This window comes from Sardina pilchardus, chromosome 20 (genome assembly GCF_963854185.1).
Source record: "Sardina pilchardus chromosome 20, fSarPil1.1, whole genome shotgun sequence".
NCBI lineage: Eukaryota > Metazoa > Chordata > Actinopteri > Clupeiformes > Clupeidae > Sardina > Sardina pilchardus.
Window position 1 is genome coordinate 22,478,337 of NC_085013.1, and position 16,505 is coordinate 22,494,841.

Sequence of the window (16,505 nt, forward strand, 5' to 3'; positions counted from 1 at the left end):
TTAAGCCCATCTGCTTTTTTTGTTAGTTTTTTTTAAAGCCATTACTGATTCATGTCTTTCTTTGGCTCCATTCCTATCAGATGTGCATTGTTAGAGTGGCTGGGTTGTCTGTTGTAGTACTAGCTCATTAATGTGCCTTAGCATATCTACCAAACGTTTACAACACACCATCAACTTGTCAAAGCACCAAGGTATATTGTTGTACAAAAGTAATAAATGATTACAAAAGAGCTGCTTTGTCCTAATGTACAATGAATGACTTGAGGACTATCTGGATGTTTACATAATACCAGGAATCACATCATCATTTCTTCTGAGTCTATACACCGGTTTTGTTATACATTGAAGAAAGTGCATTTCAGTGTCTGTAAAAGCAAAATAGGCCTATGTGTATGTGATAATATATGCATGGCATAAGAGGAGACCATTTGCAGGGTACATTCAGGGTACAGTTGAATGCTCTGTATATATTAAAAGAAAAAAAAAACAAGAGGGTAGCTTCGTTCTGATGAGATAGTCACAGTCTTGATATTAATTAGCCTTCCAACAATAATCTGTCTTTTGAGGAAGACTTCAATCTTCAGTCCACTGTATTTGTTCTGCATCTGTGAGACATGAAATCAAACAACAGCACAATTATCCTTGTGTCTGGATTGTCTTGATTATCTCAGCTAATTATATTTTCCATTTCTGTGATGTATTCAATTCAATTCTGCAGTAATGAACAATATCAGTGAAGACAGAAACTTAACAAGAACTTAAAGGTACACTATGCAAGATTTGCACTTTCATGAAGCCAATTGGATGGTAAACGAACTTACCAGGTGAATTGTTCACCTAAAATAGTTGTATAGCTATAGACGTAGTGAGTCACTACGTCCATGCAACTTCAAGAACGGCAGCCCGACAAATCTCGCGAGGATCATGAAACATGACCTTGGCCGCGTTTCCCAGATTCGTTAAGAAGCTCTGAAGTGCTAAGAACTTCTTATGAGCGTTCTTAGAATGTTCTTAGAGCGCTCCTAAGAAGTTCTTAGCACTTAAGAGCTTCTTAATAAATTTGGGAAAGGCGGCCCTTGTCAGTAGATATAGCTCTTTGGAGTTTTTGCCTGCGGTTAATCCTTCACCTCCACAATAAACACATTTTCATTGTGTACAGGTAAATAAGTCATGAGAAGTTTGCTATTCACAACAGCAGAGTAAAATATAAATACATAGGGACCAAAAATACCTAAACCTGCATAGTGTGCCTTTAAGTGCTCTCTCGGTTACTCTCTGCTTTAACCCCTTGTACTTCCCTGAAGGCCTTTTCACACCAAAATCTGTAATTTCTTGCATATATGGGTTTTTTTCTGTTTGTTAAATTCAAAATGCTGCCACAGGAAATCTGTGTAATTTACTTTACAGTACATAGATGCACAAAATACAACATACAATAGAAGCCAGTGAGCAAATGTTATTGAAACAACATTTATTATACTCATTTTTCATTTGTGAGATGATTTTGCACAAAAATGAACCCATGTGCAATGTCCTTTATGTAATAATACCGTAGTTCTTTGTGTCACTGTAACCAGTAATGGACTTCTAGCTTCTGGTCAATGACTGAATCAGGGTGATGCTTTGTTTAATGTACACTGCGGCATAACTAAAATGACCACACATACAGCATAGTGTACAGTATGTCTTTTTTATCAGTCCATGAGAAGTTGCCACTAGCTACAGTTGAAAGCGCAAGCAGAATTTACATATTGTGACATTTTGTGTGACCATTGCGCTGTGGAGGTCACCTCATGGGCTGGTCTTCATAAAAGACACACACTGGCCAGCAGCACATCACACACAGGCACTCTCAGAATTGTCTTTTTTTTTTTTTTTTTGGTGGGATTGAACAAACTGTTCCTACATATCTCTGCACCTCCTCTATCCCCAAATGCAAAAGCCATTTTATAGAAGTGCTGAGCCATCCATCATGCGGCATGTAATGAAAGTGCTCGGCTCCATAAAGGCGAGGATCCCACAGCTGATGCACTGTGTAGAAATAATCACCCTTTGCAATCAGTGGCTGGGCATTTAGTTTAGTACTGCTGAAAATTGTCAAAGGGTTTTCTAGTCTGTAATGAGGGTAAGGTTTTACAGGTGTTTGTATGGATTTCTCAGTGGTTGCTCTGCTGTAGGTCTTTTTATTGGTACCCATGAGACTGGAAGTTGTATTGGAGGTGTTTTTTGTCTGTGCAAGGAGCTGAACAAAAGAAGGAATTACAAACTTCAATGGCATTTGTGCTGAGGGCCAGGCTGCCAATACAGCTTCGCACGTCTGCCTTTTAGCCATGACAACCTTACCCAACTCCTTGCACAACTCTTGGTCAGGAGCCCCACCCGATTGTGAATAATCCCCAAAATACTTCTTGTGCCGAGGCTCTTGGGCTATTTTCTCAGAGCCAGCTAATTGATTAAGTTTCGCCTAAGCCAATGGAGAGGGAGTTCCAGCTGTTTGTATTAAATCTTGGAGGATTATCCTAATGGCGGTTAAGTCAGCAAGTAAACATGGTGCTGGGGCTTTGTGGCTCGGGCTGCCTGCTAAGAGTCCCTCTGCTTGATTAACAGTTTGTAGTTGACTGTGTTTGCATGAACCCACACACACAGATACTTTTGAGATTTAATTCAGATCAAATTGGATTTAACCTTACCGTTACCAACAGCACTGGAAGAGCCCCCCTCCCTTCTCTCTCTCTCTCTCTCTCTCTCTCTCTCTCTCTCTCTCTCTCTCTCTCTCTCTCTCTCTCTCTCTCTTCTCTCTACACACACACACAACAGGGCTCCACATGGTTTCCTCAGAACCATTTATGATCAGTGGAATGTTCTACTCCAGTGTTCTAGTTCCAGCCTCTCTCGGTGTCATAGCGATGCCTCTGTACCACTTATTAACCTGCTACAGCTGCCTCCCTGGGCCGGGCCCGGGCCTGCTGGTTATTAAACTCCACCAGGGCTGCTGCTGATTCAACCATTCAGTCTCCTTATTAGTGCCCTTGACATGAAACCGGGAGATGGTGGAGTCAACCCCGGAGAAATGCCAGCCTGCTCATTAGTCGAGTATTACCGTTCCTCAGACCTGGTCAGGCTTTCAGATGAAAGATAAGGCAGATGCAGGCTAGTTAGGAGTTGTACAGTGTTTAATCTCTTACATCTGAACCAAGAGATGGTTCTATATAGTGATAATGAAAAAGGACTTATGGCCTTCAACTGCAGAAACCAACAGGTGCGTTCCGAAGGCATTTCTAGCGACGCAGAAAACATTGAGCTGAATGGTGCCTTAGGGACAAACAAAAATGAAAAGTTTATAGAGTCGATATTTTGTAGAGCATTATACACTAAGGTCCCAATAATTTGCATTTAAATGTATCTGTGGTTTTGGACACTTCAACCAGAAACCCTCCAGAAACAGACTTGAAAGGGTCTATAATATCTGAACGGTTTACAGCCGGTGTCTTCAGGCGCAGGGATTTGTAGGTGACTCACCTGTCCAATCCCAGTCCAAACAATCTCCTACAAACCTGCAAAAATAACAGAACATGGGTACTAAGGGCTTGCATGCAGTGTCATCATTTAAGTAAATAACTGCTCTTTGATGTGTCGGCCTGTCTAATAGAACGGTGGATCTAAAACGAGAGTATAGACCCCCCAGAATAACCAGGTTGGTGTTCTCGACCCCCACCCCAACCCCCCTCTGCATTCTCTCTACTTCACTGCTGTGCTTTTAGATTAGATTTGGATTGGAGGCTTCCGTTGAAAGAGCATTACTATTTTTTCTGAGAGGCCATCTCCATAGGCGGTCGATGAGGCTTCAGCTATGACCACAGGTGTCAGAATGTATGAATACATAAGACAACATGACCATTTTCATAACAGCAGTTCCTGACCATAAACAGCAATGCATAGCTAATAGAATGACACAGCCACACAACTATATCATGACAAAAATTAGTACACAAAGGCAACAAAGACACTTTATCAACCGTCTGTAATTGCTATTGTCAATTATCTCTTAGCTAAGGCCAAACTGTGAATGGAATGGAAAATGTAAGTGTGAACAACAGCGCTGTTTGTGTTTATATGTGTTAAACAAACTAAAGTCATGGTTTCATATAAAATTAAAATATTTTTCACACATTATGGTGAATCCGTGCAATTATATTATATTACCACAGTAATAGGAGACAAACTATCATTTAGAGCAGTGGGGCATCTCTCGCAGTGCTCTGAAGCATGCCTCGGGCTATGTACAAACATTTGGTAACGACAGCAGCGAGAGTTCTGTCTGGGGACTAAAGTGGCTGATTTTGGATGAACATTTCTCATTTTAAAATACATATTTGAGGGTTTTTTTGTTGTTTTTCCTGAGGTAAGGTTTTGATTTGAGACACAACCACCACCACCACCTACACCACCACGCACGCTCGCACGCACGCACGCACACACGCACACTCACACACACACACACACACACACACACACACACACACACACACACACACACACACACACACACACACACACACACACACACACACACACACACACACACACACACACACACACACACACACACACACACATTGGTGTGGTACCTTGCCAGTGTCCTATAGTTGATTAGATAGACTACTGTCTGTCCTGAAGGTGGCCTGCATGGGTCTCTTGAGCTGGAGATGTGTGAGAGTGCCCATGAGGTGTGACCAGACGCTCTCTGTGTCTTCCACATATTCACTCCTCCGCATTGATCTTTGGCACTTTTGAGTGACACCTCGGCCACCCCCATTAACCGGAGCACTCTGTGGGAGCCATGACTGTTCAAGTGATATAATTGCCAGGCGGACACCTCCTCCGACCTCCGTGCTTGAGCTGCTTCAGGCCGGCCAGATATGCTTTTAGTGCGTGCATCCATTTTTACTTTATTTTTTATTTTTTTATTTCACATGTCCATTAAGCTGGTACCTTTTATGAATTCTACATTTATTTGTTTTCTGTCAGTTGAAGTATAGCACTACACATCAGGCATTCAGTATGAGCAAATCCCCCCAAGCTTTAGCACGTACTGTACTGTACTGCTCAGAGAAGTTATGTTTTCCCTGATTGGCCAGGCCACTGGGTTAGGTGAATAAGAAAAAGAATCCACTGAATTTGACAAACCCTACATGGATAGGTATTAGGCCACTGAAGCAACATCGGTCATTTTCAAGATTTCTCTTGAACCCTCATAAAATGGAGTGGAGGTTAGTGGTGATATACACGAGGAGGTCATCAGATTATTAAATCCGGGAATTCTTAGGGACATAACTTTCATATTGTTGTAAAGATTCTTAGAAAAAAATATCAGTTTACAACCAATTGAACTAGAAGGGGGCATGGATGAGACCTGCTTTATGTGAATTGAGACTTTATCGCTTTGCTACCTTTAGCCAGTGATCATGCAAAGTACGATGTTATTGTGGGTGAGCCTTACAATTCATAATCAATCTAAAATCTCAATAAAGAAAAGAATGTGATGTAATTACTTTTGTTATGGAATCTGACTCTTTGATGTAATCACCCCCCCCCACACACACACACACACACACACACACACACACACACACACACACACACACACCTACACACCCACACACACCCTCATTGCCTCTGTTTGATATTAAATGATTATGAGACAGTGATGGATGATTTCATCATTCTTGTGGAATTCTCCCCCATTTAGAATATTTACAGCGCGTTATACATCTCAAACCTGGGCTCAAGCAGAATGAATCCTTGGCCACAGATTGAATCCTTCATCCTTGATATTTAGGAGCTGCTCTCCATGGCCCTCTCTTCTGAGCCACAGTCGAAATGAGATTTCCCCTGAACATGAATGTGGACCTGAAACCCTCTCAAGTATGCAGGTCCATAACGACCTCCGTAACCCATTCTGCATATAATCTATCACTGCTTGAGCTTAATGAGAAAACTCAAGGCAATGGGCAAAAAGTAAATTAGATCAAATCGATAGTCAATGTTGATACAGAACTATGCACCCAAATCAAATACCAAGCGGTGCTTTTCGGTGTGATTGAATCCTTACTGAATCAGTGCAACATTACCTTCTATTTTCACTGAGGTAATCAAGCATGCATGGCCACCAAAGTATATTATGCTTTCTTTTCCATCCTAATGGGATGGCATGACTTCTGTGGCTAGGTTTTTGTACGGATAAAATGTGCATAGGTATTTGTTTGTTCGTCTGGTATGGTCTACACCGAGAGGCTTTTTTTTTTTGATCGCAGCTGTCTGATTATGATTTTAATTGGAGGAAATGCATTTTCAATAGCCCTATGAACCCTATCTGCGAGTGTGTTTGAATTTGCCCAGCAGATGTGCTCCCTTTCAAGCCTGCTTCCAAATCAGCAAAACTCCAGGAATCAATCACGACTGCGTATCCAGCATGGGGTGGACTTTGGATGAGGACAAGTGGGAGCTGGTTTAACAGTGCTGTTGAATACCAATGGTTGCGCTGATGGCTTCAGTGTTTAATGACACAGACACACAGTATTTCCAGTGTTTCAAGCCATATGTTACAGGATAGATGTGTTTTGCTGTGCTAGGCTAATGAAACGATTTGGTACAAGGCTTCAATGAATCATTTTAAGTTTAATTTTACTTCATGCCCCTTAGATATCAGAAGTCAACAAAGACAATTTTCAATCTTAATTCTGATTTGCCAAATGTTCTGGTGTCAGCCAGGCTACATTTTCGACCTAATAATTACATTAAACATTGAATGATATTAATACTATGAGTAAAGAATGGGCGCGCTAAAGAGCATTGAGTTGCCAGATGCAGTAATTACTGTACAAAATTAAAATATGCCACGTCTTTATACTGCCAACAGTGCAAAACCTTGACATGCCCCTCTTATATTGATTATAAAGTTGGCTGAAAACAAACTCTCTGAGAGCTTCTAATCTAGAGCATTTCATCCTTAACCCAGACAATAGATGTTTAAGATAAGCCCCTAATTTAAATGATGGTCATTGACTGAGGCAATGGAGCCTCAAGCTCTCTGGGAACAAACCGGGCAATCGACTCCAGTTTAAAGCAAGACCACAAGCCTTGGAGTCGGATGGGGAATATAGGCGCGTCTGCAGAATAATTAGTCTCCTACAGGCCGGGGTCATGCCAAGCCTGACACTTCACACAATTAAGCAGGAGGAAATCATATGCCATTAAACCAAGGTGAGTGCTTTTCTGCGGGGGTGAGTGAAGGAGCAAACTCGGTCACTGCGTCAGTATCTCGTTCTTTTTGCTACACTTTGGTTTTCCAGCAGCAAGTATTTACGCCAGTGAACACATCTCATTGCAGGTCTTTTCAACCAGGCCCGCGATTAGAATGGACAGACAACTCTGAAACGGCAGAGGAGATGTGTTGCTGTTATATACAGAGACCACAGGGTAGCTCTCATGAGATGAGATCTCAGGTAGGCTGTAAGATCACACAGATGAGATGCTGTGGGGGAGTGTACAGTAAGTTATTCAGGTACAACATACGGTATGGCCTTCAGAATGTATTCCGATCTAAGGCGGAATGAATAAGTTTCCTATACCTGTCTAGGTAATGTTCTTACTTTTTGAAACAAAAAAGTGCTTAGTTTTGTGGGAAATGATATTGCATTAACACATAATACCCCAAACAGATTGGTGTTTTACTGTACCTCACACAAAATGAGTCCTACTGTACATTATATGTGTCCAGAATGCTTTGCTGCAGACATTTCCAGCTTGTTCTGTATTTTGCCGTTTGGTTATGTGTGTTTTTCCCCTCCTCGGTAAAGCATCAGCGCAGAGGTGTTTGCACAGCACCATAAGTGAGGCAATAACGCTGCACCTTCCTGCTGGTTTGCTAAATCCCACACCTTTACCTCACCCCCCACTTCCTTTCAGGAGGTCAGACTCTCGCCTCGAGCGTTTCTCTGAGGAGAGAAGGTGGAGGAGAAGAGGACTGTGCGAGTTACCTGGCTTTTTTTCGCCCCCTAATTGTACTGTGTCATTGCCCTGGGGACATAAATAATGATTTTCGCTTCATGGCATTGTGCTGACGGAGGTTCTGGGCTGTGTGGCATGGTTAGACGCCGTGACCACGACCCCCTTCCCTGAAGTGAGTGTCACGGAGGAGTCAGCACAGACACCCTGTCTGGTGCCGCCGGCAATTGGCCTCATTGATTAAGACAGATACTGGGTCCGCAGAGGGACGGCGCTACAAATTGAAGTCGATGTGAAGCCGGCGGATAAACCGTGTGCTTGGCTAACCCCTAATGCACCAGCTTAATATTCCCCGTTTCTCTTATCCGATGCGAGGGATTGTCTACGTCACATTTTATTTCACAATAGTGAGAGGGAGGAGGGGGGAAAAAAACACACAAAGTCTTGCAATGTCAAACTGAAGGACTGTTCATAATTAAAATGGTATTCAAAATGTAATGCACAATCATTATGTAAAAATTACTTTTCATTTATTCACATTGTGTCGCTATACTACACCATAGCCTAAGTGAGTCTGGCAGATATTGAATTTTATAACTAATACAATAAGGAGAATAATAAAAAATAGGCTGTGACTGAAGCAAATGTGAAATAACCAATGTCATGACAGTCCATTTTGAAACAAAAAGGCCCCTCTCTACCACCTACACCATATTAACAGCTTCTAACCTTCAGCAAAGCTCGAGATTAGGCGAGGGCATTACGGCTGTGTAGCTGTTGCCATCCTCTCCACACAGAGCCGGCGAAATTACGGCGGAGCGGGCATCGGAGTGACCCTGAGCGTCTCTGCGAAAGCGCTCGCCTGACTTTCTCTGCGTGAGTGCTCTACAGGGCTCGCTGCCGGCTCGCTGAGCTTCGCTCTTTCATGCCTTCCGCCAGCCCGGGCTGCAGTGAGTCTTTAAAACAGGCCAGTGCAGTCGTATTATTCTGAGCCAAAACAACCTGTCAGGCCTTGAGAAAGGATGTCAGAAAACACGGTCTCTGTCTGTCCCTGCCTCCCCCCCCCCCATCTCTCTCTCTCTTTTTCTCTCTTTGTGTCGTTCTCTCTATTTATTTATTTCTGGTGGCAGAATTGCAGTCCCTATTTGACATTTTGTATTTGGGCTTGACAACCAAATCTACTGAGGTCGATGTTCAGAAGATATCTAAAACAAACTTACTAACATGAGAGTATTATTCCACAGAAGACACTATCGGTCAGCCATAATCATGACTGCTTTGACTACAGGAACAATTAGACCTTCTTTCTATCTTGTCACAATGCTGCTTGATCTTTCCTGTCTTACGAAAAATCATCTAATTAGGGTTCTGGACCAAGTGAGAGAAACTAATTGTCTAACGGTACGCTGCTCGACTCAGTTAAGAAGCGTTTTGATTTCCTGCATCATCACAACGTGTGATAAATGACATTTGATTACCTTTCGTCTGCCTATTCTTCAGTGCAGTGAGATTGCTGGATGGGTGATTGTATTTGCAACATAGATATTACACAATCATAATATCTAATAAGCAGAGTTCATGTTTTATCTCCCTTCTGACTGGGCCGCCCTTGAGAACAACAAGCTATGCCGTGTAATTTCTCAGCACTGTGGCACCATGGTGTTGTGTTTTTCTCTCCAGCTCCTGAAAAAAGAGAGTCCTTTTCCTCATGGAAGGCACTAGTGGCAGAAACTGCTCCGCAGACAAATGAAAATGGCCTTCTTTGACTTGAAAGGCCGCTGAAGCCATTGATTACAAATTCAATGTTCTTTCTGTCAAATTTCCCTTCAAGGTTCCCCAAGCTGTCCCCACTTTGTGTGCGTGAGTGTGTGCGGTGCAACCCCCCCCCCCCCCCCCCCCCAAAAAAAAAAAAAAAACTCTGGTGCCTGTATACAGTCTGTGGATGGAAAACAAATGCAATGACAGGGCCGTACTCTGTTCTAGCCAGTCAAAAATGTTTTGTTTTTGCTTTTTTCAGAACATTTTTGTGAGATCACACAGATGAAATGCTGTGTTTCAGATCGAGCCGAAGAGAGGAGTAGATTTGGTTGACTGCATGGGCTCATATACAGCGCCCTCCACAATTATTGGCACCCCTGGTTAAGATGTGTTCTTTAGCTTCTGATAAATTCATTTTTTTTTCCAAATAATATAGGACCACAATGGAAAAAGTGTAAAATCCAACCTTTAATACAAGTGCATTTATTTAGAAGGAAAAAAAATCCCACATTAAGAAATAATTATTTTACATCAAATCATGTGTGCCACAATTATTGGCACCCCTGATGTAAATGCTTTGTACAACCCCCTTTTGCTAATAAAACAGCACCTAATCTTGTCTTATAATGTTTCACAAGATTAGAGAAAACAGAAAGAGGGATCTTCGACCATTCCTCTTTGCACAAAATCTCCAAATCATCCAACGACCTGGGTTCTCTCCTCTGCACTCTCCTCTTCAACTCACCACACAGGTTTTCAATGGGGTTGAGGTCTGGGAACTGAGATGGCCATGGTAGGAGCTTGATACGGTGTCTGGTGAACCATTTCTGTGTAGACTTGGCCATATGTTTAGGGTCATTATCTTGCTGAAAGACCCAGTGACGATCCATCTTCAGCATTCGGGCAGAGGCCACCAGATTTTGATTTAAAATGTCCTGGTATTTCAAAGCATTCATGATGCCATGCACCCTAACAAGGTTCCCAGGCCCTTTGGAAGATAAACAGGCCAACAGCATCACCGATCCTCCCCCATACTTCACAGTGGGCATGAGGTGCTGTTCTGCATACTCATCTTTTTGTTACGCCAGACCCACTTAGAGTGTTTGTTGCCAAAAAGCTCTAACTTTGTTTCATCTGACCAAAGCACACGGTCCCAGTTGAAGGCCCAGTACCGCTCCAGACGTTTGTGCTTATGATTTTGAGTGAGAAAGGTTGTTTTCCCTTCATGCCTCCCAAACAACTTGTTGGCATGTAGATACAGTAGTGCCTGATGGTTGTTTTGGAGACTTTGTGACCCCAAGATGCAACCATTTTATGCAATTCTGTAACAGTGAGTTTTGGAGATTTTTTTATTTCTCTTACCATCCTCCTCACTGTGCGTGGTGGCAAAATAAACATGCGTCCTCTTCCAGGCTTGTTTACCACTGTTCCAGTTGTTTTAAACTTCTCAACGATTCCTCTGACCATAGATATGGGCAGGTGTGCGAGTGGCTATTTTCTTATAGCCATTGCCTTACTTGTGAAGGTTGACACACATCTGCCTTACTTGAACAGTGTGTTCCTTTGTCTTTCCCATGTTGAAGAGAAATGGCCTCTGTGTCACGTCATATTGATAGCCCAGGGAAACAGGATGTTAAGAATTACTAATTAAATGTTCCTACATACTCTGATTGACTTTGTAAACTACTGTAGAAATAACAGAAATGACAGAAATACTTTAATTACATTTATTTCCTAGGAATTGTTAGGGGTGCCAATAATTGTGGAACAGGTGATTTTATGAAGAATAATTATTTCTTAATGTGGGATTTTTTTCCTTCTAAATAAATGCACTTGTATTAAAGGTTGGATTTTACACTTTTTTTTCATTGTGGTCCTATATTATTTGGAAAAAAAATGAATTTATTAGAAGCTAAAGAACACATCTTAACCAGGGGTGCCAATAATTGTGGAGGGCGCTGTATCTGCTGTATTTCGGCAGGATTGAGGACCTCTCCTTTGAGGTAAACAAACAGGACTTTGGTTGAGAGAGTGCCTGAGACTGTTTCCTTTTCCTTTAGAAAATTAGATGTTTGTTTTTAGCATGGTGCCCTTTACATTGCTCTACTGAAAAGGGCACCATGCTTTAGAGAGCTCTCTATATGTAGGCCATGCCTCAAGAATGCTTTAATATACACAATCTGCGCCCTCTGCACTGGAAGATAAGATATGTAGACTTGTAGAAGAAGAGACGTATACTCACAGTGGTTTCCAACAGAATCAGGGCAGTACACAATTGCAGAATGGAAGACCAGGGCAAGAATAGACAGAGGGGAAAAAAAGACTGTGTTTCTTGCTGGTGCTTAGGTCGAGATAGTAATTATTTATAGCAAACATTAATATTTCATGGTATTAAAAAGGAGAGAAACAGTAGGATTTACATTTGCTGGGTGGTTTCTTTATTTGACATGAGCTCAAAGGTATGCGTTACCAACACCAGTGCTACAGTCAGGAGGGCATGAATATCAGGGCACATAAACATGCCCTAGAGTGGCTGCATGTTGGCTGCAGCAACTTGAACTATAGGTAACCGACTGTTTTCAGGATTTTTCCCCTCCATCCCCACAGTACTCTTTGACCTCGAGAAACAGAGATCTATGTGTCAAATTACCGGAATACTCCTTTAAGTCAGGCTTGAACGGCCTGAAGTGGAAAGCTAATTTCTGGTGAATTTCCACTGTGAGGCCTTTTCCTTTTAACTAGTCAGACATTCATGGACCTATGGACTGTCAGCCCAACTCAATTAGACTGTGCAGTGGAGAGAGGAGGAGAGTGAAAAGACAGAGTATTATAGATGCACAAAGTGTAATCCCTGCTTAGCATGTGCCCGATCTGTAAGTCATGTTTTGTTCTGATTCTTAAAACCACACAAGTAATAGCAACAGTTACTTGTGTTCATAAAACATCATTAGTAACTTTCTGAAGATGTCCACTGAGTGGCTTTGAAGAGTATAGGCTGGTTTAAAGCAATTATGCGGACACTTGAAAGAGTGGTCTAAACCATGGTTCAGTTTAATGCAGTGCTTGTCAGATACATTGCTACAAATCGTTTCTTGGTCCAGCAGGCTTTAGAATAACGTTGAGCAAATACTAGGAGCTCTTGCAGAGTCAGTGCAGTGGATTACAGCAGTTAATGGCAACTCCAGCCAAAGAACTCATATTCTTGAAAGCAACTGTATACATGAAAAAAAAAACACATACTGTACTGCATATTCTCAAATGGCTGAACCAAAGGTGAGAACACAATCTCGGCTCAGTTATCACCGAATCCCATCTGATAGGCAGAGTCTCAGATGGCCTGTTGTCGTCCAGTTGCATGTATTAAAATCTGCCCAGGGGGTCTAGAGAGCTTCACACGGAACTGATACTGTAGGGATTTGTGTAATGAATGCCATATCAGACCAATTTCAGCCTGCAATTTTATCACATTGCATTTCACAGCTTTTAGTCTTGCACATTGGAGATGGAGGGAAAAAAGGCCATGGCACCTCCAGAGAGATAGGGTGGAGGATCGCATTGTGCTCGGCAAAAAACTCTGCCAAAGGCTCCTTTCAGAGCCTCTTCCCTTTGTTGGTGTACAGCAGGCGAGCTTGTGAGCCCTATTACTGACAATATTAATGAAACCTTGTGTTACCACTGACAAAGTATGCCATTAAGGCTCTGCAGCGAGGCACAATTTCTGTCAGATCCGTGAAACTCAAACAGCGTTTCTAATCTGTGCACCACCATCAATCCGCACCAAGCACCTCAGAAATATGACAGTGCTTTAACAGATCTCTGATCTTCTGTGTTTATTACTCATCGCATGCGGCAGTGGACTACCTACTTCTATCAAAAGTCCATGAATTATAAATGGCAGCATATGGTCCGTCTTCTTTCTCTCTGCTCGTATAATTATACCAGTCAAGAAAAAATCCAATTTGCTAGTCTGCATTATTAAAATGGTCAGAAATGCACACACATTTCAATTAATAGGTTATTTTGGATGTGAAGGGAGCAGAAAATACTATACTTGCCACACACAGGTTGCCTGTGTATTGGATTTGTGAAATACTAATCAGTAGGTTCTCTGCTTCTCTCATGGCTGCACTACATGTTTGGCCAAATAAGCGAGGAATAACATTTGCCACAGTCTTCCAGAAAGTTCTGTCCAATCTAATTAGGATATTTTTTATCAGGCGGTGTGTTTCTTTCCCTCGGTCGTTTATGCGGCGAGCAGAGACCCAGCGGATCATTTCCAGGATGATGAACTGACGGTTTTGGAATTTGCCACAGGGGGTTGGAAATTATGTATCTTGGCAGTGAATCAATATCACCCTCTGTTGCAGGGGGCTGGCCATGAAGTGGTGACTGCCATATCCGTCAAGTAAGGTCGCACTAATGAGCAAAGCCTTGAGTTGGGCTCCTTTAGATTACAGTGCAGAGATTTAACAGGGATCAGCTACAGAGATGCGGATGCTGGGTGGGGTGGTATGCTTGTCGGTGAGAATCTCCGTCACTGCATATATTGCTCGGCATCACCATCGCAAAACATGACCTGTTCACCTGGAGACAATTAAGCTTAGAAGATGTGTGGTGCCTTTAGATATTCATCTGTATTATAGATATTCAGCCTCTAGATATTCATCGATTGTTTTTGCAATTGTTGGCCCTTTGAGCTTGAGTCATCCTCAAGTTTTTTTAAAATATATATTTTGCTCAATATCCTCATAACTAACTGACATTGTTACATATTCTGGTAAGGCCTACTGAATGGAAATGAAGTGAAGAAATGAATCAAGGTTTCGTGTCCCATTGGAACAGTATCTCATAACTTTGTATTGTAATTGTGCATTTGTAAAGAAAACAACTTACAAACATCACAACACTTAAATGAGTCCATGAAATACCTAAGTTCATCCAGGTTATTTAAATTAGGGGCATAATGGCCCAATACCACCCCTGGTTTGATGAATCAGAGTGAGTATTTTATAGATAGATCTAACATTTACAGTTTTTTTTTTAAATAATACATTACCTTGAAATGGGAATACAGCACTAATGGAATTTGTTTTGTTATACTCTTGTCTATGAGATACGTTGCTTTTGGTAAGCTGCAGTAATGTTCTTGAAATTATATCGCCATCTAGTGTCTAACTGAACAAATATCACTTTGGTTTTGATAAGCATTTTGTAGGCCTGCCTTGCTTCACCAAATTCTTTCACTCAATGAGAAAATGAACTGGGCAGAGTCAGGCTACAGGTCTGATAAATAGAAAAATAAAAACAATTTTATACCAACCTAGTTGTGTATTTTCAGCATTCCTATTTTATTCCATGCATGAAAATGTAAGACAAGTTTGAGTCCCCATGACCACTCAATGTTGCCATTGTTTCTGTATGATAAAGCACTGAAGTCTAACCCTATATGACCTTGAAACAGACCAGAGGTCATTTGGGGGAAACCTGTAATCTGTACCACCAAGATAAAGCAGGAGATATGTTTCAAGATAGCTAACACCACTAGCGCTCGGACTGGCCTTGCAAGACATACTGTAGTGAACATTTGTTTCTTCCACCTCAGACCACTCATTTGGCATGATATCTAAGATCCCTAGGGCCCTCTACTGGGGCATTGTTCTCACTGGAGGTGCCTGGAGACAATGGAGGCTGGCAATTGGATTTCTCCCTGCAGCTCAGGCTGGAAACCTGCACACATATCTCTCCTGCTTCCCTTGCACATTTGCGGGGACCAATCACAAACTGGCTGATCAACCTGGCGTATCCAGATTGTTGGTCTGATTGGTTGATCAAGGACTATCCAAGCCTACAGAGTCATTTGAACTACGTACATTGATCACGCCTCCTGTGCAGTAGAAATACAGCACAAACTACCCAGACTAATGTTCAATCTCAAGATTGAGCTTGGTCTGGTGATAGCCAGGCTAGCGTACAGGTCAAGGCATCTGGGGATGTGTAGCCTACTGCACTTCATCCAGGACTTGTCCAACAGCTGATGCTGCAGTAAAGCCCAGAGGTTCATTAAGGACTGAAGCTATGCTAACCAAAGACTGTTTCAGCTGCAGCCACAGCAAGTGGTATTGCTCCGTATTAGTGAACACACAGTGAGGTGAATCACACATTAACCCGGTGCAGTGAGCTGCCTGCCCAACCAGCGGCGCTCGGGGAGCAGTGAGGGGTTAGGTGCCTTGCTCAAGGGCACTTCAGCCGTGGACTGGTCGGGGATCGAACTGGCAACCATCCGTTTACAAACCCGAAGCCCTAACCAGTAGGCCACGGCTAAACTCTAAACCTGTAGGAGGTGGCTGAGATAGGCCTACTGTACCTATTACACCTCCACTGTGCTCTTCTGAGGCAAAGGTCACATCAACAATAAGCAGTCAGGAGTCAACCTGAAAACTTACTGGATGGATATCATAATAAAAGTTCTACTACTTAGAAATTCCACTACGTGGTAGGCTACATGGATTTGTGTAAATCAATGAAGACAAATACAATGTTTTTTTTTTTTTTTTTTTGTCAAACATAATACCACTATCCACTGCAGGTCAATTGCTGAAATGGACAGCTGATAACATTGGTCTACACAGCATATCAACAATATGTGTGAACTGCTTCAGGAGTCTACAAATGAGAGCTCCAACACCCTGTCTCATCTTCATTGTAATCCATATAATGTATTTCTCTGTTTATGATAGGCT